This window comes from Caretta caretta, chromosome 9 (genome assembly GCF_965140235.1).
Source record: "Caretta caretta isolate rCarCar2 chromosome 9, rCarCar1.hap1, whole genome shotgun sequence".
NCBI classification, from domain to species: domain Eukaryota; kingdom Metazoa; phylum Chordata; order Testudines; family Cheloniidae; genus Caretta; species Caretta caretta.
The window spans coordinates 72,593,882-72,610,799 of record NC_134214.1 but is presented as its reverse complement, the minus strand read 5'-3'; positions in this window follow the sequence as shown (position 1 = coordinate 72,610,799).

The window sequence follows — 16,918 nt, the reverse complement described above, 5'->3', positions numbered from 1 at the left end:
TCTGACATAGGGATGTCACTAGTACCCCCTGGAGCCATAAATACTCCGGATGCAGTGGAAATACCAAAAGAAAGGGCTTTGTACCACATGTACAGAGTGCCGGAAGCAAAACACTAGTACTGTCTGTAAGCTGAAAGGATGTGAATGTGGAGATACACCTCCTTCAGGTCCACATGTATTAGAAAATCCCCCTGGGTTAGCTTCCATGTTGGGCATGCACAGGATCCATACTGAACTTGTGGAAGTGGATCAACTTGTTCAATCCAGTCCAGTCCAGTCCTCCCAGTTTCTTCAGAACAAGGAATAGTATGGAGTATAAGCCCCAATACTGATCCTGGTCTAGGACAGGCTCAATTGCCCTGATTTTGAAAATGTGGTCATTTTGCCTAAGCATAGGCTTTCCTCATGAGGGAGAAGGAAGTTCTTCTGAATTCTATGGTGTAACAACTGGAAATTATGTCTCAACCATTTGTGCATGGTAGTAGCAAACCAGGTGGAAACAAATAGAGACAGGTCCCCTCCCACCCAGGTGAATGTTAGTGGGAGGAAGGTAGTCACTGATTGATCTTAGGGGCATTCCTGAAGAAGGAGTCATCTCTGGGGTTTTCTCTCATCTATTTTTAGATAATCTGTTGTGTTTACCGTATCTACATGAAACACTATGACCCTGAAAAAGGGCTGCCTAGAGCAGAAAAATGGGTTACAAATCTCTCTTCTGAGCTTTATCATCATTAACAGAGGAGAGAGAATTTGTTTTTGTCCTATGCTTCAGATGAGGCTTTTTTTGTGGGTTCCCTGACAAATTTATCTCACAAGTACAAGTATGCTACCAATAAATAAATAAACCAAACCACCCAAAAACCAACTGTTGGGTGGAAACTTATACCTTGTATGTCTTATCCATAGTTGCCTTCTTGCCACTGTGTTGGATGCCATCAAGCTGGTGGAGAACCTGAAGGCAGTGAGTGAGGAGTTTAACTAGGGCAGTGTTAGGGAAATTCTCTTTAAGGGGGATCTCAACACCTTGGCACTGGTCATCTTTTTGGGAATGTCAGAGAACAGGGAATCAGTATAAGCCAGTACTGTTCTGGCAAAGAATAGCTGAGTCTCTGTGGGCTGCACACACTGCTTCAGAACCCATGTGGACAGCTGATTTCACCCTCCTATACATGAAATCTCTGTGTATGAAGCCCCCTTCAGTTGGGGGACAGAGTTCTTCATGAGAGGTGACAAGATTGAGTCTCTGTGTCCTAGATGCATTTTTCAGTGCCTTGCCTTACTGGGTCCCTCGTTTGCCTGTAGCCACTGCCCTGAACTGTGGGATGAGCCAATGGCCTGCTTTGTAATTGTGGTAGCACCAAGGAGAAAAATGAACTTTTTTCCTTCAGTACACTCAGCCAAGTGTGCTGAACACAGGGCACAGACCTGCCCTCACCCTTCTTTTATGCTTTTCCAGCCACTGTCAGGGCTAATTTGGAGGGAGAGCTTGGCAAAAGCCCCACAATTGCCTAGTGTTCCACAGAGCAAATTTAAAAAGGGCAGTAGCTCTCAAATAAAAGAATGGAGAGCTCAGGAAAAAAGAACCCATGAAAAAAAAAAACCCACCAAGAAAAAGAAGAAAGAATTAACTGAGTTATGGACAGTCAGTCAACATGGGACCTGACTCAGCCTGTTTCACTTTTGGAGGCAGAGAAAATTCAGCCCTGCTACTCAAAACATTTAACTCTGCCTCCTATAGCATGGAAGCTGAAGAACCCATTGCTACTGAATTTATGGACCCATTTTCATGACATGAGGAAAACAACTGAGTCGAAACATATCTGATCTGAGGTAGCTGTTTCTCTCACACACAGCTCCAATACAATTCCATTTCAATTCTTTTTTAAATTTGCAACAGTAGCTAAAAAAAGTCAGCTATCAAAAGATACACCACCCAAAGCAAATATTTTACTTTAATGTTCTCTGAATAGGGGATATAATAGCAACATAAAGTGGCCATATTTTTCATATTTCAATTTGATGCTATTTTTATTTTTTTCCAGTAGTGTTTAACCTGATACTGGAATACATCCCTTTATTCAAATCATTTTCAAAGAGACTCCAAAGAATCTTTTTTAGTTTAGACTTATTTTAGTGTCTTATTTTCATTTTAGATCCATAATCTATTGTTTATGCATCTGTGCAGTTAATTTTGCTGGTTCTAGTCAAGTACTTAATACTCTAGCATAAGGTCAATTGTTGCACCACCATAAATGGATACAGGATAATGTATGCTCTTTTTAGGACACCATATTGCTCTAGTTATTTATTTCAAACATGAACAATGTTGAAGAGATATTGGAAAATAGAACACTCATATGACTGTTTTACTGCTTTGTCTAACTGAAAAAGAAATAAATATCAAAGACTAACTAGATGGAATTCAAAGTGACTGTGCTGATATGAAAGTTCAGTAGTATTCTGTAAGCTTTTAAGATGGCTCTGGGACACTATTGCAGAACAAAGATAAAAGAAAAGATGATTATCTCTTCTCCTCAAAGAATACAGTATCTGTAAGATGTCAGAAGGTTTGTGACTAAGATCAGGATTTTATAGCTTAGATGCCTATCAATATTGGTAAAGGTTTTTGTCTTGTTTTTCTCTACTTTTTAACTCTATGTATTGTAAACATACTATCATTGATAGGGTACTTGCATTTAGCAGACACTCACTATTTCTTTAAAGGCTCCATCATAAGCATTGCTTATTTGTCCAGCTATACCACCAAGAGCACTAGTCCATCATCTATTTTCCTATTCCTAGGTCATTTCCTATTCTGAAACATCATCTATAAGATATGATGCAAGTATCTGAGCACACATTACACTGAATAAATGGGACAGTAGCTAAATAAGCATAAGCTTTTATGAATGCACAATGAAAAGTGGGCTCATCTGGGAGTGTGCTGCCATGTGGGGAAATTTATACTGATTCCTGAGCTCCCTTGAAAATTCCCAGGCTGGCAGGGCCTGGGCATGTGGAAAAGGCAATGTTCTTAGCATATGGGGGTGGGGGTTGTATTTTACTCTCAAAGAGCCCCTTCTTGTTAGCCAGTCATTTCCTATCCCTCTTGCGGGGAAACTTGTCTGTTCCCGGGATGCCAATGTCCTGTTTAACACTAAGCAGTAGCAGCAGCAGCAGGAGAGAGCAAGGATGCAGCAGAAACCAGGGGTGTGGACTTATCAGCAGAGCCCCAAGAAAGGGCACCACACTGAAAGCCAGCCAGAGGGGCAGGTTAAAACAGAGGCTACTGCTTTCTGAGGGAAGCACTCTTAGAACTTTTGAATGTTGAGGGGAAGATTCTTATTGTGCAGTTTAGAGGGGGGAGTAGGGGAGAGGGGGAACAACTGAATCATTCTTACAGCTAGGAGCAGTGTGAGAGTCACTGACAGAAGAAACTGCATACCGTACACAATTAATAAATGAAATCACATATCGCGGTGGGATGGTATAACTGATTTCTTAAACCATAGCTGATAACATATATTAGCTATTCACAAGGAAAGTAGCTTGATTTAGATTATTATGAACCATCAGCTCTTCAGCTAAAGTCAACTGTTAAGAGTAGGTGTAAATCAATACCAAATGCGTATGAGGGCTAAGTTCTGATCTCACATGTATTCATACAACCCCAAGGAAGGCAGAATTTGGGTTATTAGACACACTTGATAAAATTCTGGCCCTGCTGAAGTCAATGGAAGTTTTGCCAGGTTTTCACCTATTGTATTCAATATTTTCTTTTCACTTTTACACAACAACATTTCCATCAAGTAACAAAGCCTTCTTACCTCAGTTATTGAAGGATGAGGCCCTCTTCTGTTTAACTAAATGCAGTTGTATTTACAGATTATTCTCTAGATTATTTCCTCATTCTGTTTGTTTTCCCCTGCCTCAATGGATGTTCCTATTTTTGAAACTAAACAGAAAGTTTGAAAAAGTTGCATGCCATCAACTACAAGAGACATTTCCAGACATTTATATTTTAATGTTCCATTAGGGAACCAAGCACAGGAACATTAGGTGAGTGTATATATATTCTTTTCACAATTAAACAGCTTGCTCAACCAAATCAGCAATTACAAGATATCAGATACCTGCAGTTTTATTGTCATTCATCCACTGTTTTCCTGCTCTTGGAGGTCTCTTGGGCTTTGACACTGATAAATACCACAGAATAAACTGTTTCTATATTTAAATCTATAAACATTATATTCCTAGCAATAACTGTTACAAGCACTGATTTTATCTTTCTTAGTTCAAGACTGTAATTCCAATTTCTGAGGCAACTTTGTTCAAACATTAAATCAGAAGTAGTAGAAAAGCAACCTATTGCTGAAAAAGTCAATTTGCATAAATCTAATAGGCACTATGAATTTGATTTGATATGAGCAGTCTGACAACTTCTTGGTCAGTGCTTGTTTTAAACATGCAGCAGCACTGAAAGATGAAATCATGCTTCTGTCATGAAAATGGAAGACAGATGAGGATGAGGCAGTACTTCTGCTGCCAGCCATAGCTGAAATTCTGTATTTTTGGGTTCCATCCCCACTTTTGCCATTAACATGCTGTATGACCTTGAACAAGCCACTGAACTTCTGTGCCTTAATTTCCGCACCTCTAAAATAGGTATATTACTGTTTGCCTATTGTGAAAGGGTGCTCTGTAATTGTTTTACAAACAACTGGAGAGCCTTGGGTAAGTGCCAAAATCTTGTAATTATCTCTATCCATGAGCAATTACAATACAAGTAGATATAGCCTCATGCCTTCAACTAATTGTGATAGATTAATTTGGAAATATTTATGGTAATCAGAAGCAGCATGCTGCTAATTCCCACTTCATAGGTATGTGCAGGCAATATTTTTAGCTTAAGTACCATACACCACACATTCATATGTACTCCTAAAATGACAAAGAGCAATCCAGGAGCTGATTACCCTGCAGCAGCATTTTAGTTATGCCTTTAATTCTAGCAATAATATAATTCTGACATCCCTGACCTTATAAATAATATTGATGATATAATTTTAAATATTATTTGAATGTCATAATGTTAATGGCAGATTAAATGGATTCACATTGAATATAAACCAGTAAGTTTTCCTGTTTTACAGATTTCTGAAATGAACAGTGTGTACTGCCAAGCAGTTTAAAAAGTGAGGATAATATCTTCCTTCACCCCAATTTCACATCATCCTAAAACAAATTGATTAGTTTTGGACACTGTTTCAAAACTTTATTGCATGCCTATTCCTCCTCCATAAGTAGTGGGGGAAGAAAACTGAAAGTTTCTATATCAAGAATCCTGGTTGTGTTCTGCTAAGGAATTAGCTTGTGTTCTCCTTGATTTCAGCGGTGTATGATCAAACCCTAGGTGAGTCATGTAACATATCTGTTTTTAATAACAACCACAGCTGACAATATATCAGTTCGGTTGCAGTAAGAATCATTGACTGCTCATTCAAGCACGTTTATAAAAACCTTTAGCAGAAATTACTTTTTTCCCCTTATGAACTTGAATTTGCTCCCCTCTCTGGCTAATCATATATCTTCATCTGCTTCACCAAGCCATGTATTTATTGAGGAAGTTTTCCAAATTTGGATAAACAAATGGGATAGAAAAAAGGGACCCCATGGACTCCCACACTCATGATAATTTTGTATACAGATTATACATGTCATTATGAGCACACTTTTTTGGAAACCAGGCCCTAGACACTCTGAATAATTGTAACAACAATACTGGTCAGAGATAAAAAGATGGTTCTGGCATGGTTGATAGGCTGCACAAAACTACACACTGGCCTTTACATTTACTGAGCAATCTGATTTGATCTCTCTGTTAGGGTACAGCTGGAATGAAAGCAAAGGAGAAAACAAATTTGATTTTTCTATTCCTTAAAGTATAGCTACTCATACTACATTTTCAAACCCAGAAGTATTACCAGATAGGTAAAAGCGATATGGTTCTGTGCAGTATATTGTATCAAAGAAGTCTGCAATGGATTAAGAAAGTGGTTTTGTATGGTACATTCCTGGTGCTGAAGGGCTAGACAATGAAATGCCAAATGTAAAGGGTGTATGGTAAATGTTGGCATAGATTGAAAAGATTGTGCTCTAAGAGTAAAATGATAATGACGATGAAATGTTACATATCTGATAAGTTTTCACCTTTCAGGGCGTGATTGTATGTCACACCATTTGGCAGTACAGTGTACACAGGTGTAGCACAAGAGGAGGTGGGGTACCTTTAAAGCCACCCTATGATTCTGGCTTTCTTTGGGGTCAGCAGGCCCCATCACAATCTACAAGGCACTGGGTCCCTATACAGATTATGGCAGCCTGTCTGTGGCTGCCTATGGCTGGTAGCAATGCCCAGAATCTCTGCAGTGCTATGAACTGTGGCTCTGCTTCGGACACACCCCACTTGATCTTGAGCCTATTCCCCAGCATGCCTCTACACCAGGGCTTGTAAAAGTTCCTGTTATTACATTTCAGGGCAACTGTATCGGTATTCCTCCTCCATGGTCTACCAAGGACACCTACTCTAGACTCCAAGCTCCTCAGCCATTGCCTCTTGGGCAGAGACTCACATCTCTCTCCCTCCTGACTAGGTTCAGTCTGCACAGTTTCTTGCCTACACTAGGATGTCCCCAGAAAACCAGACAGTGACCAGCATCTGCACTTTGCTTTTTCTTTGAAGGCTATGAGCAGCTGAAATTGCCATTGGTCACAAGTTATCATACACCTCTTTCTAAGCAAGCATGTTTATTCTTAAGGTGAAAGTATTACAGAGAAAATATTAAAAACAATAAAAATTCCTATACACACACTAAAATCTTACCAGAAGTCACCCATCAGTCTTATGGGGCCTGAGTAGGCCCTTCCAATGCTTCCCAGGAAGGACTGGGCTCCCCTTTGGACAGAAAGTCCTGATCGCACAAATGGACAGAAAGAAGGCCATGAGTCAGTTTAAACTCAGGCTATTTATCCAAAAGTTCTTTGTTGATTTATTGAGAATCCAGTTTGAACTAGTATATGCAAGCCTCTTTAAGTGGTGGTATTTCTCTGGAGGTGTTATAGCTTGCGTGCCTAGTCATCACCCACAGTTCTTAATTCCTGTAGGAGCTGTTGTCACCCTCCCTCATTAAATGACATACAATGCTTGACCCATAATGATACATAAACTTAATACAATAAGATACCCCAGAAAAATTGCAGAAAACTGCCATATCTATCAAGCCCTGCAAATTTATTCAGTACCTCTGCAGGGAAAATCCCCTCCTGTTTTGTCGAACGGGTTTTTCCAATCCCTGCAGCACTACACAAGGGCTGGGCTAGACGGAAGGATCCTTCCCAGAGTCTTTTGACCCACATACACATAATGAACAATTAAAATATAATGAAGGTCAGAAATTACCTCATTTTGACTTTCTCTTTCACATCTGCATTTATGTGGCATTTTACACTGTGCTGAAATAAACAAATATTTCATACCCTTCTGTTCAGCCTTGTTGTGCCAAGTGCTGAGCACTCAGCACATAACAGAAGGAGACTAATAGCAGGCAGAAAAATCTTAATATTGCCTTGTGAATAGTTTATGAGGGAAAATATTTCCTTTTATTTATATGTATATATTTAACAAATCATAGACAGTACAGCTCTGTAGGGCATTATCGCTTCTTTCCACATCAGCAGTGTGCCCTTGTTGCCAAGAAGGCCAATGGCATTTTGGGATGTATAAGTAGGGGCATAGCGAGCAGATCGACGGACGTGATCGTTCCCCTCTATTCGACATTGGTGAGGCCTCATCTGGAGTACTGTGTCCAGTTTTGGGCCCCACACTTCAAGAAGGATGTGGATAAATTGGAGAGAGTCCAGCGAAGGGCAACAAAAATGATTAGGGGACTGGAACACATGAGTTATGAGGAGAGGCTGAGGGAGCTGGGATTGTTTAGCCTGCAGAAGAGAAGAATGAGGGGGGATTTGATAGCTGCTTTCAACTACCTGAAAGGAGGTTCCAAAGAGGATGGCTCTAGACTGTTCTCAATTGTAGCAGATGACAGAACGAGGAGTAATGGTCTCAAGTTGCAGTGGGGGAGGTTTAGATTGGATATTAGGAAAAACTTTTTCACTAAGAGGGTGGTGAAACACTGGAATGCGTTACCTAGGGAGGTGGTAGAATCTCCTTCCTTAGAGGTTTTTAAGGTCAGGCTTGACAAAGCCCTGGCTGGGATGATTTAACTGGGAATTGGTCCTGCTTTGAGCAGGGGGTTAGACTGGGAATTGGTCCTGCTTTGAGCAGGGGGTCCCTTCCAACCCTGATATTCTATGATTCTATGATTCTATGATCAATTATCCTTGTTATTTCATTCTCCTGTCATGTAACAGAATACAAATAAAAGTTTGCTTTCCTTGAGGACTTGTTACTTTAAATATAAGGATCTGAACATTATCAGTAACACCCTAATATTTATCCTTTCCTATTTATATTAGTTAACTCCACAGAATTCCTTTACAATTGTTACTGAATTCACTGTGGTTTATAGAAAGACTTATAGAAAGAGTTTCATGTAGCTAAGAAGGATTATATTTATTTTCTGATAAAAGTTGCACTTTACCTAAGCTAACTCTTGGATCTTTTAGAGTCACATGGTTGCCATGATAAACACTGGGAAGGAGAAAAGCATCTTCTTCTTTGATCTCAGTAACAATGAGTGTTCAAGACTGATCATATCTTGTTAAGTTGCTAAGAGAATTGATATAGTTACTTTTCCCACATAATGTTAAAAGCTACACTGGTAAAGTGAAGATGTTTTAGCTATTTCATGCAGACTCAAATTCAAGTTCATTCACTGTTCCATATAAAATTTAGAAATCCATTCAACCACCACCACTACCACATTTATAGAGGGGCTTTATTTGAAAAGATAAAAAATTATTTTACAGATAGATGGGGGGGTGGGAGGGGATGCTCATGCAATATTCTGTGTAAATTATATACTCTATCTTCCTGCACCTCAGTTTAACTCTTTGATGAAGCATAGGCCACAGATCTGTCTTTTCAGAAAGCATTACACACAATTAAACCCGAGGGCTCTTGTATGTAAAACCCTGATAAAGGGATGGTAAGAGTCCCCAGTCAATTTTAAGCAGACAGCACAACAGTCTTTTCGTAAAACTAGTGCACACAGGACACATTGTAAATAGTATAAAATACTGTAATCGGTGTTTGGAATACTATGAACAACATTAAACAAAAGCTTTTAGACAGTAAATATAGTGGTGTTCTTCATGCTGACTTTCCCCATTTTGTTTCCATTACAAACATTGAAATTTAAGGTTTAAGCATATTATTTTCTATACTTCAACACACAGCTCAAAATGCCCCCATGATCTTCTCTGAGAGATGATTTCTCAGTCTTTATAGAGTGACCATAGCATGCAATGTGTGTCACAAGGACTCTTCAGAGTTTGAGAAATGGCAGCATCTCAATCCTTTTAAATACTTTGTAACCCTGACAGCAAACAGTCTGGGGATCTCCACAGCTAGCAGCATTGCAGAACTTGGGTTAATAGATGACTGTTGCTGGTGAAACAGAAGTCCTCAGCCTGTATCCAAAGTGATACAGGCATTGGGATCAGCATATAAAATATCCATTTCCTCCATCTCTGTGAAGCTCTCACTTCTGTAGGGCACCATCTTCTCCCCATAAGCCCAACTAAGTGCAGCAAGAATTTCACAACCTTCACCTCACTAAGTGCTGCCCCATTCACTCTCTTTAACTGAGCCAGAATCCCATCATAGAGCAGTTAGATAATAGCTAAATGCAAGTGCCACAGCTGCTAATGCTAACAAAAACGTTGTCCCTCCCCATCCCCTACTCTCCCTCTAGATCCATAAAACACACTATGGTGGACCTAACATTATCCTAGTGGAAGACTTCCAGAGTACAAGCTGGAAAAACACTGATCTGTATTCAGGTTACAGGGATTGGGGTCCGGCCCTCACAGCAGGCACATCTCTTGATACTGCATCAATTAGCTGCTAAGGCTTCAGGCCTGCATTTAACAACTATATTTATAACCTCCTTTCCTCTTCTCCACCTCCTCCCCCCCAACCCCAGTCTGATTGGTTCAATCCTCAGAAAGTAATTAGGGGGTCACCAGCCAGGTTGGTTATCCACAACGAAAACTTCCTATACAGCCTCAGAAACAACTATTGAGTATGTCTAGTAACTGCCCCCCTGCCCCTTTCCTCCCTGGGTGACTTGGAAGCAGGCAACGCTCACCTGTGTGTCTGGGTGCCTGTTGACATTGAAAGGAGATTCTGAATATCCTAGTGGTGATGTTGGATAGGTGGAAATCGTCTATTTAGTCCTCTGCTGCAGTCCTATAGTCTGCTTTCTTTTGAGTTACACATTTTATCTTGGATTCACCTGACTTTGCTTTATAAAATTAATTATAAAATGTTAAAAAAAAAAGCGTAAAGGAATTTTTCCCTTAAGTGCACAGATAGGGAGTGTCCTATATTTTGATACCAGTGGTTTTAAGCCATATGTAACTACTGAGGACTACTTTACAACTATGCATTTGGGAGTGCTAGAGGTGAGAGAGGGGGCACAGAGTCCCTTTCCTCAAGTGCACAATGTAAGAGGCAAAGACAAATCTATTTAATTTGGTTTTCAAATCAGAAGTGGAACTACCGAAAGCCCTGGCTGACCTGCATCACTTAGTCACACACAAAATTGTATCAGTCCAATTATCAAAGCACCCCAGTCAGCCTCTACCCTTAAACAAACAAACAAGCTAGTATCCCATCTTCAAAACCTCCTACCTCAATTCTCCCCAGGATTTTGATAACCGTGGAAAGCAGATGTGCCTTGCATCACGACATGAAGGGCACCAGAATGAGAATAAAATCACTTTAGAGGGTAAGGGAAAGGGTGGCCAGTGCTGCCATTGATGTCACAAACTGTCAAGTGGTCACTGTTGCACCAATTCAGGGAGTGCATGCCACACATACTCTACATATATAACAAGTGTCACTGCTCCAAGTGTGCTCCCTACTGTTTCTGGAGGCATTGTGTCCTAGCCAGGTACAATGCCTCAAGCCACGAGCACTTGAGCAGTGCACCATTGCCTTTTCCCCCTGCTCCAACGATGTCCACTTCTTTAGGAACCATAGCAGAGCCATTGGGATGATTTTGGCTACATTAAATGTTAGAATTAAGGAGTATACAATTGTTGTCTTTGATTGATGGCTGGATAGTTGAAAGACAACGGGGGTGGGGGTGGGGGTGGGGGGAAAATGTCAGCCGTGTGGGATCTTCGTTCAGTGACTGGGGTAATGGGGTCAAATTCAAGCATGAGGCATGTACTCAGATGTAACTCTGTGCAAGCAGACACACTCTGGATGTCTTGGGGACCTGGAAAGAGTGCAGGATTTGAAGGCAGCTGTGTTCTAAGAGCTGCAGCATGATAAGCTGGAACAGGTCCCCCAAAGTGGGCCATTCAGTTGCACACCAGACAACCAGAGGCAAAGCATCCTGTTCGCAATAGCTGTGCTATATCGTTATGGAAGAACTGTGTGGAAAGGCACAACCTAGCCAGGAGACCTGCAGGATACCAGAGTACTTCTAGCAGAGGAAAGAATTCAGAGGCAATAGGCCTAAGGAACCATAACCTTCATTCAGACTGACTTCGAAAGGTCCAAATCAAAGTATACTTTATTATTGTTAATAACTATTTAAACTACTAAGCCTAAGGTATTTGAAAACTTTTCTGACAGATCTAATAAATCATTCTTTGGTATAAGTTGTGTGCCAGTATCTCCTCCGGGACCCATCAGGTCCTGGACAGATTAAATAACTTTAATACATATCTGTGAGTGATGGTATATCTAGCACAATCCCAAGTAGTGTATTTGAGAGCCAGAGCACTCCAGCACTCCCACCATGGCAGAGTACAATTACAATCAGTAACCTTTGCGGTGGAAAGAGCACATGCATTTTAAGGGTTATTATATAAAATGGGAATGTGTACTGTTCACTAAAAGCCTACAGACACATTTTGTTTTTAAATGGTAATGATTGGTCACATAATAAATAATGTCCATTACTAGGGTTGCTAGGTGTCTGGTTTTCAACTGGAACCTCTGGTCAAAAAGGGACTCTTGCAGCTCCACTCAGCACCACCCACCAGGCCATTAAAAGTCCAGTCGGTAGCACAGTGGGGGCCGGGGGCTAAGGCAGGCTCCCTGCATGCTCTGGCTTCGCATGGCTGCCAGGAAGCAGCCGCCACATCCCTGTGGCCCCTAGGTGTATGGACGGCCAGAGAGGTTCTGTGCGCTGCCCCTGAGTGCCTGCTCCGTAGCTCCCATTGGCCAGGAACCATGACCAATGGAAGCTGCAGCGGCGGCACCTGCAGGTCTGAGGGCACCTTGTGGAGCCTCCCTGGCCGCTCATGCGCCTAGGGGCTGCAGGAACCTGGCAGCCACTTCCTGGGAGCTGCTGTAAGTGCCACCAGGACCCCGGATCCCCTCCCGCGCCCAACCCCCCTGCCCCAGCCCTGAGCCCCCTCCTGGCACTCCAAATCCCTGATCCCTGGCCCCAACCCAGAGCCCACACCCCCAGCTGGAGCCCTCATCCCCCTGTACTCCAACCCCCTGCCCCAGCCTGGTGCTCTCTCTCACACTTTGAACCCCTCATTTCTGGCCCCATCCTAGAGCTCACACCCTTGCCGGAGCCTGCATCCCAACCCCCTGCCCAGTGAAAGTGAGTGAGGGTTGGGGAGAGGGAGTGACGGGGGATGGAGCGAGAGCAGGGGAGGGAATGGGCCTTGGGAAAGGGGCAGGGCAGGGCTATTCAGTTTTGTGCGATTAGAAAGTTGGCAACCTATCCAACTTGGTATTTATTATGACTAATTGTTACCACTTAATAAAGTATTTTCATAATTGTCTTGGTTCCCTATAATTTCAGTCTTTAACCAAAAGAGCTATGTTAAATTCTACAGGACTTTTCTATAAGAGAATAAGAAAGGGAAAAGAACCATACTGAATTCTACCAATAATTGTTCTCTGACAGTCTTTTCATTGACTCATGGTTTTTGGGTTTTTTTAAACTATGTAAGTTATGCTCACCATGTATTTTGTCTGAGGTAGCATGTAGTGCACTAATTTGATGACTTCCAATCTTTTGCATTTTTGTCTGTTAATATCTCTCTTTTGCACAAGAGGCGAATCCAAAGAAGAATGATCTATTGGGAAATAAAGCTTTTTTTTTTTAACTGATTTAATTCTCAGCAGAGACAGCTATTAATATTTGATGATTTATTCAAAAGTAAATATTCAGTCACATTTGCAAACTATATGCTTGACTTAAATTGTTCTTAATATTGACTTTCCAGTTTGATTTAAAATATTTGGACATTACACAGACTTTAATTCAAAGATCAATCGCTTCAATTTAGGCCAAAATGTCACCATGCTTTGAGGGGATAGCATTGTATTCCTTCAAGCATGAAAGTAAAACACTGAAAGCAAGCAATCTGTTTTATTTTTCTTTAAACATTTACTGTGTTTCTTTCAACTGTGCTAATTAGGTTAATAGTTATATAGTTAATTCTTCCATTGAAAAACACAAGTATTAATGAGACATTTAATGGAGAATCAAAAAAATTTCTCTTTTTATGTCTGATCTGCAAACCCAATTTGTACCAACATGGACAATTCCACACATTTTGTACATTTTATTTGTCACTGAAGCATTAAGAAGGTGTTAGAGTTTAAAATAAAAGTAAAGTAAAGAATTTATGAATGTGGTATTCTGTTTTGTACTAAGTTATGTATCTGTTGTACTAAACTATGAGGATCTGTTCAAAAGTGTATGCTTGATTGGACATCTAAATGCAGATGTAAAATATCATTCCATCACTTGAGTCTTGGTGGTAGGAATACAGCAAGGGTGGGAAAAACATCAACCACATGGAGTTTTTGTTCAGTGACTGGGGTAACCAGGACAAATTCAACCATGAAGAGTGTAGGCAGTGTGCAATCTCTACCCCTACAAATGCACGTGTTATTATGCATAGTAAGGTTTAAGACAAGATTTTGAACAGCCCTAAATTCAGGGGTGTTGGGATTAGGGGGTTGGGTCGGGTATATTATATTGTAGATTCAGAGGTCAACCATGAATTTCTGATGCAGATCAAGATTGCGGATCCTGAATTTCAAATCAAAGATCAGGAGTGAAAGATTTTGAAATCCAGATTTTTAGTTCAGGCTCATTTCTATTATTAAGTCTAATACATGTAAAAACAAATACCTTTAGTTTCACATGTTGACATTTTGTGCTTATTTAATATACAATTGGCTTTGATTTACAATAATAATAATTTAGCTTTTGATTTGTCCATCAAAGAGGCCTATTTTCATGTAGTATTTTTGAAATAAAGGAAAAGTAATTGTAGTAAAAACAGAGTAAGAAAGATATTTAACTTAGCTAACCTGAAATAAAGAATGTATCAGTTGTTTAAAAACACTTGATCACTTCCATATACTGCCAAAGGTTATGAGTCTTCATTTAATCAGGATCCTACAATGGATCCAAGTTTGAGAAATAAGTAGCTAGTCCTTTGGGGATCTTCGTAACTCAAACAGAAATACAAGTAAGTGTTTCTAGTCCAAGAATTTCAACAATTAATTGGGTATTTTTGAACTCAATGGCACTTTACCACAGACTTCAGAAAACAATAGTACTCGAGTTAATGAAATTGGCACCTTCTACAAGGACACTATGTCCTCGCAGTATGCTATCTGCTCCAGTCTATCAAAACACAAACAATGAGGAGGCTTCAGGGAGTCCTGTTTTCAAATGAGCGCTGCAGTATTGAGTTCTTCCCATTCTAAAGGTAAAGTTAAATTATCAGTTAATTATCTTTAGCCCACAAAAGCAGCAAAGTTTCCAAGCTTGCCAACTGACAAAAGCATCACAGGAAAAACGTTTATATTTTAGACCAAAGAGAACCTTAGAGCTATTCTTAATGAAAAGAACATTTAAAATATTAGAGACACAAGGTGGGTGAGGTAATATCTTTCATTGGACAAGCTTCTGAGCTGACTTGAAGAAGAGGTCTGTGCGGCTTGAAAGCTTGTCTCTCTCACTAGCAGAAGTTGGTCTAGTAAAAGATATTACCTCATCCACCTTTTATCTCTAATATCCTGGGACCAACATAGCTGCAACTACACTGTATACAACAATTTAAAATATTCAGCATTGCTACACTACCTGATAATTTAGACTCAGAGCAGAACAAAGATTATAACAGGTGAAAATAATCACAGCTTTTTGACCATCTGTCTGACGGATGTAATGCACTGTCTCTCTCCCTCCCCCGCTTTTGCTCTCTATTATCCACATACCACGCTGAATGGTTGTATTTTCATGCAAAATGGATACAGTATTAAATGCCATCACACACAACAGACATAGAACATTATTCCCTACCCTCAAAAGCAGAAGGAAAAAGTTTATACAGCCTGAGGTTGCATTGGTTTCTTTTAGACCATTCATTGTGCTGTACAACCGCTTTATGGTGGGTTTCCAGGGCAGCATTCTTGACAATGCTGTCAACAGGACAGTGAATGGGGCAGGAGGCCTCAGAACCTATGTGAAGGCAGAGGGATCTTTGGGAGTTGGGGGAGGAACTGTGCTTCTGAAGAATGAGGCTCTGTAAGGAGAATTTTGTGGGGATTCCTGCCTCCTCTGTGTTTTTCAACTGCCATCATGCTGCCCATTCACCTATCTTTGTTGGGTCCTACTGAAGTTCCTCATTTTTTTCTAGGTTTGAATAAATCTTAAATAGTTGTGCCATTTGCAAATTTGCCACCTCGTTGTTTCTTCTTTTTCTATTTCATTAATATATTAAAGATGACTGCTCCCAGTATAGATCCTTAGGACCTCCATGGTTAACCTTTAAGTAATTGATAATTGAACATTCACTTAGTTTTGTTTTGCTAGCCAGTTCCTAACCCATGACAATACCTACCTCTTTCCGCATAGTGCCTCAGTTTTCAAAATAGCCCCTTGTGATACACACAACAAGCAGGCATGCATGCAAGCGCTGGAGTGAGTGTGTATCTGATCATACTGATGAATGTCACGCCCACCATGTACACATTTTAAGCTGTTAGCAGATAATGGTTGAAAGATTTGACACCAAAATGGGAAGAAAATGAAAATCTGTATCAGAATACATTTCAGAACACAAGGAAGTATTCAAAAGTTTAAAAAAAAACAGGAGAAAAAGATGAAATTGAGTGCATGCGCTTCAAATGGTGTGGCCCAATTATTAAATGTAAATATTTATAGGCTAACAGTTCTAAGTCTACAACAATAAACTTTATTCAAATGAAAAGTTTTATTTGGGGATGAGAGATTTTTTTTCCTTACACTGAGAAGTGTTTTGAGTTCTGTTTTAGTTCTGCAGCAAACCACACTGATGAATGGAATGCAAAAGCATTAATCTACTGAATACCTCCCTCTCTCTCCTCCTCCCCCGTCTTTCTATCCACCAAAATAAACCCCGATATTTACCCAGAAAAATTATTAATAGTATTTTGCATTGATTTTTACCTGTTTTTGTCACTGTGGAAATAAACTCTGGTAAATTCCTGGGGAAAATAAAATAAAATAAAACCTGAAAATCAAGGTCCTAATTATCCAATTTCATTGACAGATTGTGGATTTTGATCAGCAGCTCAACACTTGATATTTAAGTTCCTTCAGAACATTTTCCTAAGAGAATTACTCTCTATAAAGGCACTCTACAAATCAAAAATGCAGAATACAGGTGAATGGAAATGTCTTGGAACAGCTAA